This window comes from Loxodonta africana, chromosome 5 (genome assembly GCF_030014295.1).
Source record: "Loxodonta africana isolate mLoxAfr1 chromosome 5, mLoxAfr1.hap2, whole genome shotgun sequence".
Lineage (NCBI taxonomy): Eukaryota > Metazoa > Chordata > Mammalia > Proboscidea > Elephantidae > Loxodonta > Loxodonta africana.
Window position 1 is genome coordinate 103,151,371 of NC_087346.1, and position 15,526 is coordinate 103,166,896.

A 15,526-nucleotide genomic window follows, 5' to 3' on the forward strand; every position below is an offset into this window, starting at 1 on the left:
AAAGATAGCTTATTTCTCCCAAAGGTTCCAGTTAAAATTTCCTCTGATTGGACTGATTGAATCATGTACCCACTTCTGAATATGAGTCTGGAGGGATAGCCCCAACCAAACCACATAAACTGTGGGTGGATTGGGTTTTGTTTCCTGAAGAAAAATGGGTGATATTAGTAGGTGAAGAAAAAGTGAATATTGGAAAGGCATGACCAGCAGATGAACATGACAATTTATTTAGTGAACCCCTAGTCATCCAGGATGGGCAGAGGGTGCTGGGTGTGGGTGCAGGAAGAGACCAGATGATGGAAGACTTTGGATGCCACTGTGCAGAGTTTGAACCTTATTTGGTGAGCAATAGGGTACAAATAACCCTCTTTTATTTGCTAAGCACTTTCACATGCATTAATTTACTCAATTTCATAGGAGCCCCCAAGGATAAGTGAAACAAACAAACAAACAAACAAAAAACCAAAAAAAAAGTGAGGCATGTGTTATTATTCCCACTTTACAGATGAGAAATTTTGGCTCAAAGAGTTTATGTAAAACATATAAATTCATATAGTTGTTGAGTGCTGTAACCCAGGCACTTAACCTAGTCTTTTCATATGGCCTGAAGATTACAATAAAGCAATTAGCTGTAGCCAGAATAATTCTCATTATCTCAACCCAAACTACTCGAGCAATAAAACCAGAAATGGAGGAAGCAGTGAAGCACTTTTTAGTGTCTTCCTGGGCCTACACCCAGAGACTGTCTTCCAGACAGATATCCTCTGGCTTTGTCCCCAGAATCAAAAGGCATTTTTACTCTTTCCCTGGAAACTGCCAAGTAACTGGCAGCATAACGGGATGAAGTCATTTAAGCAATTGTTATTAATGACTCAGCATGCTACCCCTCCCAAATTAAAGGTGTATTTTCATAGTAGCTTATTCTATATTAATTCAAAAACAGTTAAAAAAAAAAGTGGGAATTTTAGGCACCATGGTGGGGCTTGGGAGTGGGGGGGAGTGAAGCAAGACTTCCCAGTGCTCCTCAAATTATACCTTGCATTAATTCAGACTAAATGTCATACCCACAAATAACTGTATTTATTCTTTTATTTCTTTATCCCCAGAGTGGGTAGACTATATTGATGGACTAAATGACTTAGACATACTTACATTTCCTTTCAGTAGCTTGGCCTTAATTTCTCCGTGAATTAATACTTACCTTGGAAGCAATGGTGGTTCAGTGGTGGAATTCTCACCTTTCAGACAGAAGACCCAGGTTTGATTCTCAGCCAATGCACTGGAGGCACAGCCACCACCCATTGTTAGCAGAGGTTTGTGTGATATTAGGATGCTGAACAGGTTTCAGTGGAGCTTCCAGACTAAGACAGACGAGAAAGAAAGGTCTGTCAATCTACTTCTGAAAAATCAGCCAATGAAAACCCTACAGATCACAACCAATTATGGGGATGGCGCAGGAGTGGTCAGTGTTTCCTTCCATTGTGCATGAGAGTGGGGGAGGGGGTTGACTTTATGACAGCTAACAACAGTAATACTTATCTCACATTTTAATTACCTTCAGTAAAATACACCACATTTGTTGTTGGGGCAGTAGTGCATGACGAAAGGATAGCTTAGGAGTATTTTAGCTTCCTCCCTTTAATCTCCAAGCCATTATAAGTAAACATACAACCTGAGTAAAAACAGTGGACTTGTTATGCAAATACATCTTCCTAACAAATCTCATTCAACCAGGTTGTTGCCGCTAGGTCTCTCCTTTGTAAAAATTCTGTAGCTGCCATTGAGAAAGGCTTATCATAAGGATTTTAGAAAATAAAATAACCATTTCTATCATTAATTTTGACATTATCCCTCATACATAGAAAGAGCAGTGTGGGCTATTACAATGGGTGGCTGACTTCCACCTAGCATATTCTATTTTTATCAGTAAAATGACTCAAATTCCTTCCTTTTGTCTTTAAAATTTTAGTAGTTGCTTGGCAAAGCCCTGGCCTTGGGCATCTCTGCTCTTCCGACTTGGATAATCTTAGGGTAAATGAAAGTGTTGCTTGCCTGAATGTGATTCCTGTATTTTAAAAAAGGGAGCCTTTCTGTGTCACTGTTTTGCCTCTTTCTGGGGCCACAGGGAAACCATTGCCCACCTCTGTCCTGTTGCTGGGTGAAAGTGTAATTTAGAGCCACTCCCAAAAGGAATAATCTTTGTGTAGCAGGATCTTGCAAGGGGAGCTGTTTAAGTTGGTTCATTCAGGGGGCTAGAATCTGCATGAGATATTTCAGGTAATGTGAGCACTTATTAGAATACCTGAGGAGCATCTAATTGGCAAACTATCTTTCAATGGTGCCCCATCTACTGTAGCATATAGTCCAAACTCTTAACAAGGCTCCAAGGCCTTTCATGGTCTACTCCTCTACCCACTCCAGCTGCTGCTTGTCCACTCTTCTGTGCCCTAAAACCAAACCAAACCCACTGCCGTGGAGTCGATTCCAACTTATAGTGACCCTATAGGACAGAGTAGAACTGCCTGATAGAGTTTCCAAGGAGCACCTGGCGGATTCAAACTGCCGACCTCTTGGTTAGCAGCATAGCACTTAACCACTATGCCACCAGGGCTTCCTCCTCTGTGCCCTAAAACCAAACCCAGTGCCGTCGAGTCAATTCTGACTCATAGTGACCCTACAGGACAGAGTAGAACTGCCCCATAGAGTTTCCAAGGAGCACCTGGCGTATTCGAACTGCTGACCCTTGGTATGTATTATTCGTGTAGAACTCAGGTCTAAACTTCAAGTTACCATTCTCTCACCCTCACTAAACAACCAGCTCTGGATGCTCATTCCTGAGCACAGGGCGTGGTGCTCTGTACAACCCACAAATATCTGCTGAATGAATGAACGCAAAGAAGTCATTGATGAACTAAAACTGTGGGATGAGCTATAAACACTTTACATTTAACTTAAGCGCAAAACAAAACAAAAAAACCCAAACCAGTTGCCGTACAGTCAATTTCCACTCATTGTGACACCATGTGTTTCAGAGCAGAGCGGTGCCATAGGGTTTTCCATGTCTGTGATCTTTTGGAAGTAGATCACCAATCCTTTCTTCCAAGGTGCCTCTGGATGGACTCGAACTTCCAGCCTTTCAGTTCGTAGCTGATTGCTTAACTGTTTGAGCCACCCGAGGACTCCATAACTTAAGCAAACGTTATATAAAACACAAGCACAAATATTAAATATGTGAAGTGTGTGAGTGTGGTATTAGCTTGTCTCTCACTATGAAATCAGTAACCCCTTCAGTAGAGAGAGGGCAGGGAAGTGCATTCTGCCCTGGCTTATTTTCTTTCTTGGCTCTGGCTTTGCATTGCCCCAGAGTCTTTTCTCTGTGCCAAACTCTCTGTAGCCCATGCCCATGTTTTTCAGGGTTTTAATAGAAATCACTGAGACTTTTCAATCTATCTAAATGAAAATGCGATATTTAGAGTCTAAGAATGACTCTATTTCTATAGCCTGGGCTCCAGCTATTTCTAATTTGCTGTTGTAATGCCTCTGCCTTGCCTGACTGTGAAGAAGTCTGGTTTCCCTCAGTGTGTCCTCTGCAGAAAGTAGAGGCCTGCTGCCTCTTCCTCAGACGCTTCTCAGTCTGCTCCCTCTTAGCTTTATATGGAAGCAGTGGGAGACATCGTCATCACCACCATCTTCATCACCACCAATAATCATGTAGCCCTTTGGTGTCAGCTACTGCGTTAATACTCCATCCGTGTTCATTCATTGAGTCATGGTAAGGGCCATATGGAGTAGATGCCATTATTGTAATATAATAATATTATATTTCGTAGGTAAGGAAGCTGAGGCACAGAAGGACTTTTATTTGCTAAGTCACATAACTATCAAGTGATTCTTCAGGGTCAGGGCATTACAGTTTTCATGGGACAATTTTCCTTCTGTACTGTGTTACATCAGCAAATATCCTGTACCCTCCCTCATCCCAGCTCTAGCAGCCAGAGTTTTTTAATGTTATACCCAACTTCATATGAACCTTGTGGGCAAAGACATGAAAGCAAAACATTTTGCTTCATGAGGTTTGCACTTCTTCAGTCTGCCCTTCCGTCTTGCTTATAGTCAGCATTGACCTTGCACTGAGTGATCTTTGGGTATGGGACACCTTCAGTAGTAAGAGAATCTCCCGGGAGGGACGATGATGTGCTAGCATGAGGCAGAGGGGGTTAAGTTCAGGATGCAGCAGGTTGGGGAGCGTGGAGGGAGAAATGCAGGGAGAAAAAGTCCCAGACTCTTTGGTAAAATATTGCAGTGACATAAGCATCGTACCTTCCATTTCTATCCCTCTTTAGAGTTTTCCAAAATACAATTTCATTTATCTTTACAACAACTTCATGAACTAGGAAGAGAAGTAGTTTTGCCTCTTTTTTTTTTTTTTTTACCATGGAGAAAACAGCAGCTCAGAGAATTTCTATCGTTTGCAGCATGTCACCCAGGTACTCAGTGGTGTAGCAGACTGGAGCTTCGGTCTCCTTGTTCTGTTTCCATCACAACACCCTGTTTTCTCTACGACCGTTTAAGCAGAAGATGAGTAAAAACTGACATACTCCATATTAATAATTTACATTTTTCTTTTGTTGATTTCCCAGAAAACAGCTACTAAAAAATGAGCTTGGAGTCCCTGTTGGCTGGGTTGGCTTTTGCTACTACCTTCCTTCTCAGTGAAAAACTCCAGCAGGTTAGGGCTGGTGATTGTGTTGAGTGACTTCAGATGGGCCAAGGCTTTGTTTGTTGAACCCACAATGCTCAAATCTTTTTGTCTGGAAATCAGACCCTTAACGTTAGTACGGATTTGTGAAGCTAACTGGCTTGTGTGACTGTGAGAAAATCACTTTATCGTTCTGTTCCTATTTCCATCTGTGCCCCAGGTGATGGGAGAATTATTATTCTTGAAATGTAGAGAAGTAGGAGGGGAGAGATTGTTCTGGAGCTTTCCAATGATATAATTCAATTCAATTCCATCATTGAACATTCCGCCATCTGTTTGTGTGGTACCCAGTTTTACTTTCTCCTTCCCATTTTTTGACATCCCTTTTATTTTTTTTGACCATGAAATGTTTTACTTTTATAACAACAACAAAAGGACTAATACAACATGACCAGCAAAATGTATTAATTTTAATTTTGAACTAAGACCCCCAAATGGAATGAAGAAAGAATGCAAAATTTGCTTTTTAATATGAGGGAAAAAAATACCTAACTCTAAGTATTCTTTACATTTTGTCCTCTATACGTTTATTTTGTTGTTGGCTGCCGTCAAGTCAGCCCCTGGCTCATGAAGACCGCATGCACAGTGGAATGAACCAAAATGCTGCCCAGTCCTAGGTCATCCCCATGATTGGTTGCAGATTGTACTGTTGTGATCCATAGGGTTTCACTGACTGACTTTTGGAAGTAGATAGCCAGTCCTTTCGTCCTAGTCCATCTTAATTTGAAAGCTCCACTGAAAACTCTTCAGCATCATAGCAATACGCAAGCCTCTACTGACAGACAGGTGTTGGCTGCACATGAGGTGCATTGGCCAGGAATCAAACCCGGGTCTCCCACATGGAAGGCAAAAATTTCTACCACTCAATCACCAATGCCTCCACATACATTTATATATTCTGGGTACTTTATTCAAATGAAAGTTCTTTATATTTATTTTAATTCAATGCAGTTTGGTTCCATGCCTACTTTGTGCTAGTTTCTGAGATGATCCACCAAACAATAAGGCCCAGTGTCTGCCCTTATAGAGCTGACAACTTGGGAAATAAATGAAAAATGCTTGTTTCCCTAAGTCATTCTCTTGAGGTAGAAATAGGGTCCTTGCATGCACAGAATTGTGGACATGTAGACTCTGACAAGTCCCTTCCCAGTGATGTCTTGACGGCCCCCACGGTGCCTGCCGTTTTCTTGCTTGCAGTACAGAGAGGTTGGATGCCAGTCATCCCAGCTGCTCTGATGCTGTGAATGATGACTCCTTCTCCTGCTACTTTGGCCCAAGTGTTGGATGGTCCGCCTGCTACTCACACCATTGAGCCCATTCTTGCCTCAACTCTTCCCAACTTTCACATCAAAAGGGAGAAGCATCCTTTATCCCTAGTCCATTGCCCTCTCATACCAAGGCCAAAAAGCTGTGTTATTTTGTATTCTCTCTGTCTTACAGGGAATTGTAACTAGTAAAATTGTAAAAAATTATAAACAAACAAAAAAAGCAAACAAAGAAACAAAATACCCACTTTTAAATGGCAACTTCCCTCTCTTTGGGACTCCTACTAGACTTTAAGCCTCTTAAGCTCAGGGAGGAGGCACTGGGTGGTAAAAATGGTTAAGGGCTCAGCTACTAACCAAAAGATTGGTAGTTCAAACCTACCCAGAGTTACCTCGGGAGAAAAGCCTGGTGATCTGCTTCTGAAAGGTCACAGCCTTGAAAACCCTGTGGAGCACAGTTCTACTCGGTAACACATGGGGTTGACATTAGCTGGAATCAACAGCAACTGGGAAGAAAAAAAAAAGTCAAAGAATAGGTCTGTCCTGCTCACTCTTGTATCCCTGCTACAGTACAGAGCTTGACACACAGTAGGCACTCAGTAAATATTTTGTTGAATGAAAAGGAAGAATACATGACTCAGGCATGAGTCTCTGTGAGCTTGGCTGAGGACAAGCAGAGTGGCAGGCATCATGCTGTACTCAAAATTATCCCTTCCTCTGACACCAGCTGACTGTCCTTGGAACATAATTGTGTGACTTGGCCCCCTCTTCCCTCAGGATGAGTTAATTTCGCAGGAGACTTCTTAGAACTTCATGCAAGTAGAACTTTGGCAAGCCCACCCCAGTGGCCCTCCAGACTTACCCTGGCCTTGTCTGAATCCTGGACTGAAGACAGCCTGAGTGCAAGCCAGGGCTCAGCTACATAAACAACTACAGTGGAATGTCAAATGGAAGGACAAAAACTATGAAAGGGAAGAATGGTTACCTCTGACTAGGAGAAGGTCAAGGAAGACATTGGGCAGGTGATTGCAGCCTCAAAGGAAGGGGTAGATTTTGATAGGGATGTCAGAGTGAGGGACCAGCTGCAGAACAGGGTCATGGAGTACTGAGGAGCATAATGTTCTGGGGCAGTGCTCATAAAGCCCACTGTGAAGAATATTATTGGGAGATGATGAAATAAAGATTGGGGATACTCATGGCATGGTTTGGAGTTTATTCTGGGGGCCAAGGTAAGCGACTTGACCTGAGTTTTGGGCGGTGTCACTATGAGAGTTGGATTGCAGGGGGAGGGGTAGGAAATTACTTAGGAAGCTCTAGCAATAATCCAAGGGGGAAGACTGAGGATGGCCAAAGGCAGGGGCTATGGGAATGGAAAGCCCCCTGCACTGTACAGTCCACAGCCTTCGTGTACTTATTTTTGTATTCACAACACTTCCAAACTCAGTTTCAAGCCAAGAAGAAGTCAGTAAATGTTTGAAGAATGAATGAGTAAAACATATACTATAGACTACGGGGATGGGGAATCAACAGATTCTAAGGGATGGAGTGTGGTGAGAGAGAGGTGAAGGTGAAGGTGAAGGGAAGATGTTTCTAGCAGCCTATTTTATAGCTGGAGTACCCATACCTGAGGTAGGAATACAAGGGAAAGCAGAAGAAGGTGGAGGGTGAGGAGGATTATGGCAACATCAGTGGTGATTCAGTGGTAGAATTCTCATTTTCCATGTGAGAGACCAGGTTTGATTCCTGGCCAATGCACCTCATGTGCACCCACCACCTGTCAGTGGAGACTTGTGTGTTACAGTGATGCTGAACAGGTTTCAGCAGAACTGACAGACTAGGAAGGAAGGGCTAGAGATTTGTTTCCAAAATCAGTCAATGAAAATCCTGTGGATCAGAGCAGTCTGGTCTGTAATGGATCATGGGGATGGTGCAGGACTGGGCAGCATTTTGTTCTGCTGTGCACAGGGTCCTTATGAGTCGGGGGCTGCCATGAGTTGGGGGCTGACTTGACAGCAGCTAACAACGACAATGAGCCCTTAATTTAGGTGTACTTCTAAATGCTTCATGTGTAGTCACTTAATCACTGTGATAACCTTATGCAGTAGATACCATATGATGGAATACCAATTGAGATGTTTCAACAAATGGATGCAGTGCTGAAAGTGCTCACTTGTCTATGCCAAGATTTTTGGAAGACAGTTACCTGGCGAATCGACTGGAAGAGATCTATATTCGTGCCCATTCCAAAGAAAGGCAATCCAAGAGAATGTGGGAATTATTGAACAACATTATTAACATCACACCCAAGTAAAATTTTGCTGAAGATCACTCAAAAGCGGTTGCAGCAGTATATGGACAGGAAACTGCCAGAAATTCAAGCCAGATTCAGAAGAGAATGTGGAATGAGGGATATTATTGCTGATGCCAGATGGATCTTGGCTGAAAGTAGAGAATACTAGAAGAAATTTACCTGTGTATTTTATTGACTATGCAAAGGCATTCATTCTACTGTGTGAATCATAATAAATTATGGATAACATTATGAAGAATGGGAATTACTGAACACTTAATTGTGCTCGTGAGGAACCTGTACATAGACCAAGAGACAGTCATTTGAACAGAACAAGGGGATACTGCCTGGTTTAAAATCAGGAAAGGTGTATGTCAGGGTTGTGTCTTTTCACCATACTTATTTAATCTGTATGCTGAGCAAATAATCAGAGAAACTGGACTACATGAAGAAGAACAGAGCATCAGGATTGGAAGAAGACTCAATCACAACCTGCGATATGCAGATGACACAACCTTGCTTGCTGAAAGTGAAGAGAACTTGAAGCATTTACTGATGAAGATCAAAGACTACAGTCTTCAGTATGGATTACGCCTCAACATAAAGAAAACAAAAATTCTCACAACTGGACCAATAAGCAACATCATGATAAACGGAGAAAAGATTGAACTGTCAAGGATTTAATTTTACTTGGATCCACAGTCAACGCCCATGGAAACAGCAGTCAAGAAATCAAATGATTCATTGCATTGGGTAAATCTGGTGCAAAAGTCCTCTTTAAAGTGCTAAAAAGCAAAGATGTCATTTTAAGGATTAAGGTGTGCCTGACTCAAGCCATGGTGTTTTCAATCACCTCATATGCATGGGAAAGCTAGACAATGAATAAAGAAGACTGAAGAAGAATTGATGCCTTTGAATTAAGAGATCGACAAAGAATATTAAATATACCATGGACTGCCAGAAGGACAAATCTGTCTTGAAAGAAGTACAGCCAGAATGTTCCTTAGAAGCAAAGAGACTTTGTCTCACATACTTTGGACATGTTATCAGGAGGGACCAGTCCCTGGAGAAGGACATCATTCTTGGTAAAGTACAGTCAGTGAAAAAGAGGAAGACCCTCGACAAGATGGATTGACGCAGTGGCTGCAACAATGGGCTCAAGCCTAACAACAATTGTGAGGATGGCGCAAGACCAGTGTTTCCTTCTGCTGTACATAGGGTCACTATGGATCGGTACCAGCTGGATGGCACCTAATAACAACAGCAACTATTATTCTTTTACATATGAGAACACCGAGGCACAGGGAGGTTAGGTAACTTCTTCAAGTTGCACAGCTAACAACTGGCACAGCCAGAATATGAACCCTTGCCTCTTGGTTTGAGGCATGTTGCATCTGAGATACCTGTGAGATACTCAGGTGCCAAATCCTGTAAGTGTTGAGAGGCAGTCTAATGATGCTTTCCAAGTGTTCTTCAGGCTCTGTTGGTGTCATTGGCAGTTCTGCAAGTCTGAGACTCAGAAGACAGGGACTGTGGCAATACTTAGCACTGCAGGTGCTTCAGCAAAGGCTACTTGGTGAATTTGGAAGTTTTAGGCTTTGATTATCAACATGGTTGATGTTTAGAACAGTAAATCTAGTAATGGTTTAGTTTTGCCTTATTTTGGTGGGGAAGATAAGGTTTATAGTTTCTAGGAATATTTAATATTTCTAGGAATATAGAATTGTCAGCTTACCATACTGTAGCTTGCCTGATACTATGATGCTGGAAGCTATGCTGCTGGTATTTCAAATACCAGCAGGGTAACCCATGATGGGCAGGTTTCAGTGGTGTTTGCAGACTAAGATGAAGAAGAAAGGCCTGGCAATCTAATTCCAAAAATTAGCCAAGGAAAACCCTATGGATCACAACAGAATATTGTCTGATACATTGCTGAAAAATGAGTCCCTTAGGTTGCATCATACCAACAATTGTGAAGATGGTACGAATTGGTTAACATTTTGTGCTAATGTACACGGGGTCACCATGAGTCAGAGCCAACTCAACAACAACTAACAATGACAGGAATAGAAAATAAAATGAATATATTCAGATCATTCGTATTAATGCAGCCAGTTTCCAATTTATCATGGTAAAAGGAAGGGTGTTTCAGAAACGTGGAATGTATTTCCATTCCACTGGGAGCATATAGGAAATTTTTCTGGGTAGCTCAAAAGGTTAAGCTCTGGGCTACTAGCTGAAAGGTTGTGGTTCAAACTCACCCAGAAGCACTTGGCTATCTGCTTCCAAAAGGTGGCAGCCCTTAAAACCCTAGGAAGAAGTTCTACTCTGCACAGACGGGGTTGCCATGAGCTGATGGCAACTAACAACTAATAACCACTGAAGCACATGAGTTTTTTGCTTGACCCTGACTTGTCAGGCAGTGGTGAACAGCGATCCTCGTAGATAGCAAGGCAAACCTGATTTAAGGTCCCACCACAGCTCAATTTCGGCATTAAGTTGCTTTCTTTCTTTTGAATCAACACAGTTATATTCCCACATGTTTTCTATGTGAGCGTTTTTAATGAATATTTATTGGCCTGGGTTAACATTATCTTTCCCCCCATTATATATTTGTTCTGGGGCTAGCGCTTAAATTCTCGGAAACTACCACAAGTATTGACATTTATTTTCAAGGCTCCAAGAAAACATTATCTGTGCTATTTGGAAAGACATGATTTGACGTCTGGTTAGTTGAGAAATGGAGACATTGAAATCTAATCTTAATTTGAGGTCCTAGAACTCCTTTTTGAGAGTGTAATTTTCATCTGTATATAAGAATATTTTAAAAATCAAAATATATTTAGACTTTACACAGTACTTTATAAACATGAGTTCATTCTTTCTGTGTTATGATTCTATACAAAGTACAGTTATATTTTGAGTGAAGTCAGCAAAACCCTTAAAAGTCTAAATTGGCCTAAACTACTCAGTGGTCAAACCTGGAATCAAACCCTTGTCTCTAAACTCCTTGACCATCGTACCCTGGGAGTGGGAAGAGGTCTGGATGACATTCTGGGAGGTGTGATGGAAAGAATATAGACTCTGGTGTCATGAGTTCAAATATCAGCTTTACCCCTTACCAGATGCATGAACTTGGATAAATTATTTGATGGATCTTCATTTAAGGAGCCCTGGTGGTACAGTGGTTAAGCTCTTGGGTGCTGACCGAAAGATCCATGGTTCGAACCCACCAGCTGCTCCATGGGAAAAAGATAGGGCAGTCTACTTCTGTAAAGATTACAGCCTTGGGAACCCTATGAGGCAATTCTACTCTGTGCTGTAGGGTTGCTATGAGTTGGAATTGACCTGATGGCAATGTGTTTATACTCATTTACCCCTTTGGTCAGACGTACGTCCATCAAGGGTTTGTTATGAGCTTTAAATCAGTTAACTATACAAAGTGTCTGGCACAGTAGACATGAGTTGTCTGTGCCCTTCTCTTCCTGCCTCTGGTTAGTAATCACACGTATACTCATCTAACAGAGGATGAATCTTACTGGTTCTAGAGCACTCAGGAAAAATCTTGCTTAAAAGCTAAGAAAGTGTCCACTAATTTTCCGTGCTATTATGGACTCTTTAGTATTATTTATGAAATATCTGGATTCCATGTATTGGAGCAGTGTTGTTGTTTGTTAGCTGCTCTTGAGTTGGGCCCCTACTCACGGCAACCCCATGCACAATTGAACGGAACGTTCGCTGCCCGGTTCTGCACCATCTCCATGATCCATTGCAGATGGGACTGTTGTGACCGATAAGGTTTTCAGTGGCTGATTTTCAGAAGTAGATCACCAGGCCTTTCTTCCAAGTCCATTTTAGCCTGTCAGCTCTGCTGAAACCTGTTTGGCATCATAGTAACACACAAGCCTCCACTGACGGAAAGGTAGTGGCTGTGCACAAGATGCATTGGCCGAGATTTGAACCTGGGCCTCCCACATGGAAGGTGAGAATTCTACCACTAAACCACCACTCTCCACTCCCTGCTAGAGCAGTATTTCCCACTAAACAGCAATGCGTGTTTTGATTCGCTTTTCACCTGTTGTAGTCCCTCATTCCCATCTTTATATGACAGAAGTTGTGACATAGATTCTTATTTTCCTCCTTTCTCCTTTTCTTCATCACACTTGGGTTCCACAGGAGAGAGTTTATTTAGTTTTCTTATTGGTTCATTGTTAAATTTGGGATGGGAAACTCTGATATAGAAAATATAGATATAAGTAGAGTGTATAATAAGGAGCCCTGGTGGTGCAATGGTTAAAGTGCTGAAAGGTCAGAGGTTGGAATACACCAGTGGCTTCTTGGGTGAAAAGACCTGGTGATTACAGCCTAGGATATCTACTATGGGGCAGGTCTACTTTGTCCTATAGGGTTGCTATGAGCAGGAATCAACTTGATGGCATCTAGAAACAACAGGAGTGTATAGAATGTGTTGAGTGTAAGAAAGTCTAAAGAGAAGGCACTTATGGGTGCATCTGAATGGTTCTGGATATGCCCTGCCACTTAAGACATAGCTAATCAGAAAAACTATCAAAATAATTATAGTAAAGTTTTATTTTAAATAATTACAAGGCGATGTTAGAAGTGATTTAATGGAAGCATGTATGAGATGCTAAAGGATCACAGAGAAAAGAGCAATTAATTCTTTTGGAAGTAGGAGGGGGATTGGGAAATAACCAAGTGCCCCAGGTAACATTTAAGAAGTTTCTATATTTCTCAAGCCATAACAGCCTGAAGATAAAAATAGTGTCATATTAACAAAGAAAAAGAAAAAAATACACCATTTCACTAGCTGATGTAGAACCCTGTTTGGATATCTCTAAAGTCAGAGTCTGAGACACAGACCAGGTTGCAGGTAGTTTTGGGAAGATAATCCAGGAAACACAATAAGGGAATAGGGAGGATGAGAAAGGGAAGGAAGAAAATCCAGTAAAGTTGCATAACTGAGCTGGTTGCAGCAGTGGGCAGGTGGGCTCAACCCCACTGGGGACATTCTGAAGAACGTTGTAGAGAACACCTTAGACTTATTTTTCTAATGAGCAGGAAGTTGTGACATTTATCCACTGACTCTCGACCCCATTTGTTGAATTTTGTCTCTGGGGGTGTTAATTCCTCTTCTCATTTAGGCTCTGACTACAGGTTCTGTGGTCTTCCTTGGTTTTGTAGAAAGCTCTGAAGCAGAAAAATGGAGAGACACCTTGATGGGAGCTTGAGTTAGGATCTGGCATTGTTCGCAAAGGTACCCACTATATCTCTGCTGAAATCAGATTGGTTGAAGAGATGCCTCATGGGGCACAAAAAACTATCGGCTGCAGACCTCGATCCCCTCAATGATTTCTGATCACGTGCCAGGGAATCTCATGTATGATTGCAAACATGTGGCTTGAGCTCTGTGCAGCAAGGTCTGGTGCCAAAGACCCTGGAACCCTCCAAGCCCTGCAGAGCTCCTCACCACTGTGGTGGGCACTGGACAGGCATGGCTCCTCAGTCTGATGCCACCATCTCCTACTGATGCATATCACAGCCACACTGTGCCAATAGCAAACCACTGACGTAAGGAGAATCCCCTTCACCCAACTTTGTACCACACACTCTGACTTTGATCTCAAAGACACTGAGAGTTTGGGAGTCTTCTGTGAAGCTGCCAGTGTCTTCTGGAAGAGGAACATGCTGATCCATTCTGACTTTTTACTGCACTGTCTGGGACCAGTTAATGCGTTTTGTAGCAGAGAGCACAGAGTTGAGGAAATAGCAAACCAAACAGGTAGATTTCGATATGGAAATAGAAGTCTAGACATGTTGGGGTGGAAATGGGTGCTTTCTTTTACCTTTTGAGGTTCAGGCAGGAAAGGAAAGGAATCAGAAGAAAGGAACTAGTGTGCTGAGGGGCTTCTGTATGTCAGGCATTTTGTAATATTATATCTTATTTAATTTTCATAACACTACTTCACCTTGCTATGAAATAAATTTATCATTTCCAAGGCAGTCAAAGCAATAAAAGCTCAGAATAAATAACTTTTTCAAGGTCATTGTGTTAGTAAGAGGCAGAAGCAGGATTTGATTTTGGTTTTTATGGGTTGAATTGTATTACCCCAAAATACTTAGTTAGATCCTAGCCTCTGTACCTATAAATATGACCCAGTGTGGAAATAGGAGTTGTCTTTTATGATCATACCAGAGTAGGATAGGTCTTAAACCTAATCACTTTTGAGTTATAACAAGAGCAGCAAAGACAGAGAGAGTCACATATCGGGGGAAGACAATGGCAAAGGAACACCAAAGAGCTTCTGGGGCTACTGACAAGAAAGGACTCTTCTCTAGAGTTGATGCCCTGGATTCAGACTTATAGCCTTCCAAACTGTGAGAAAACAAATTCCTGTTATTTAAATCACTCACTTACGGTATTTCTGCATGGCAGGACTAGGTAACTAAGACGCTGGTGGTCTATTTAGTTCTGAAGTCTGACCAATTCCTAAAGCAGCTAAGTGGGGAGAAGGAAGAGAGAAAAAAAGTCATGAGTTAATTAAATTGGAGGACAGCATTTGAAAGGCAAGTTGAGCCACAGATTTTGATTTTCAATTTGCACTCTGAACTGTCTGAGCGGTCCTGAAATTAATTGCACAGCTATAAGCAGCCATTTACATGAAAAAGGCCCTGGGGGATTTAGCTGGCCCAGCTCAGTGAGCCATCAGTCAGCTCCTGCTACTAAAAAGTGAAAGCTCCTTGGTTGTTGTTGTTGTTGCCCTCAGGTCGGTTCCGACTCATAGTGAACCTATGCACAACAGAACGAAACACTGCCCGGTCCTGCGCCATCCTTACAATCGTTGTTATGCTTGAGCTCATTGTTGCAGACAGCGTCAATCCACCTTGTTGAGGGTCTTCCTCTTTTCCGCTGACCCTGTAGTCTGCCAAGCATGATGTCCTTCTCCAGGGACTGATCCCTCCTGACAACATGTCCGAAGTATGTAAGACGCGGTCTCACCATCCTTGCCTCTAAAGAGCGTTCTGGCCGCACTTTTTCCAAGACATATTTGTCCGTTCTTTTGGCAATCCGTGGTATATTCAATATTCTTCGCCAACACCACAATTCAAAGGCGTCAACTCTTCTTTGGTCTTCCTTATTCATTGTCCAGCTTTCACATGCATATGGTGTGATTGAAAATACCACGGCTTGGG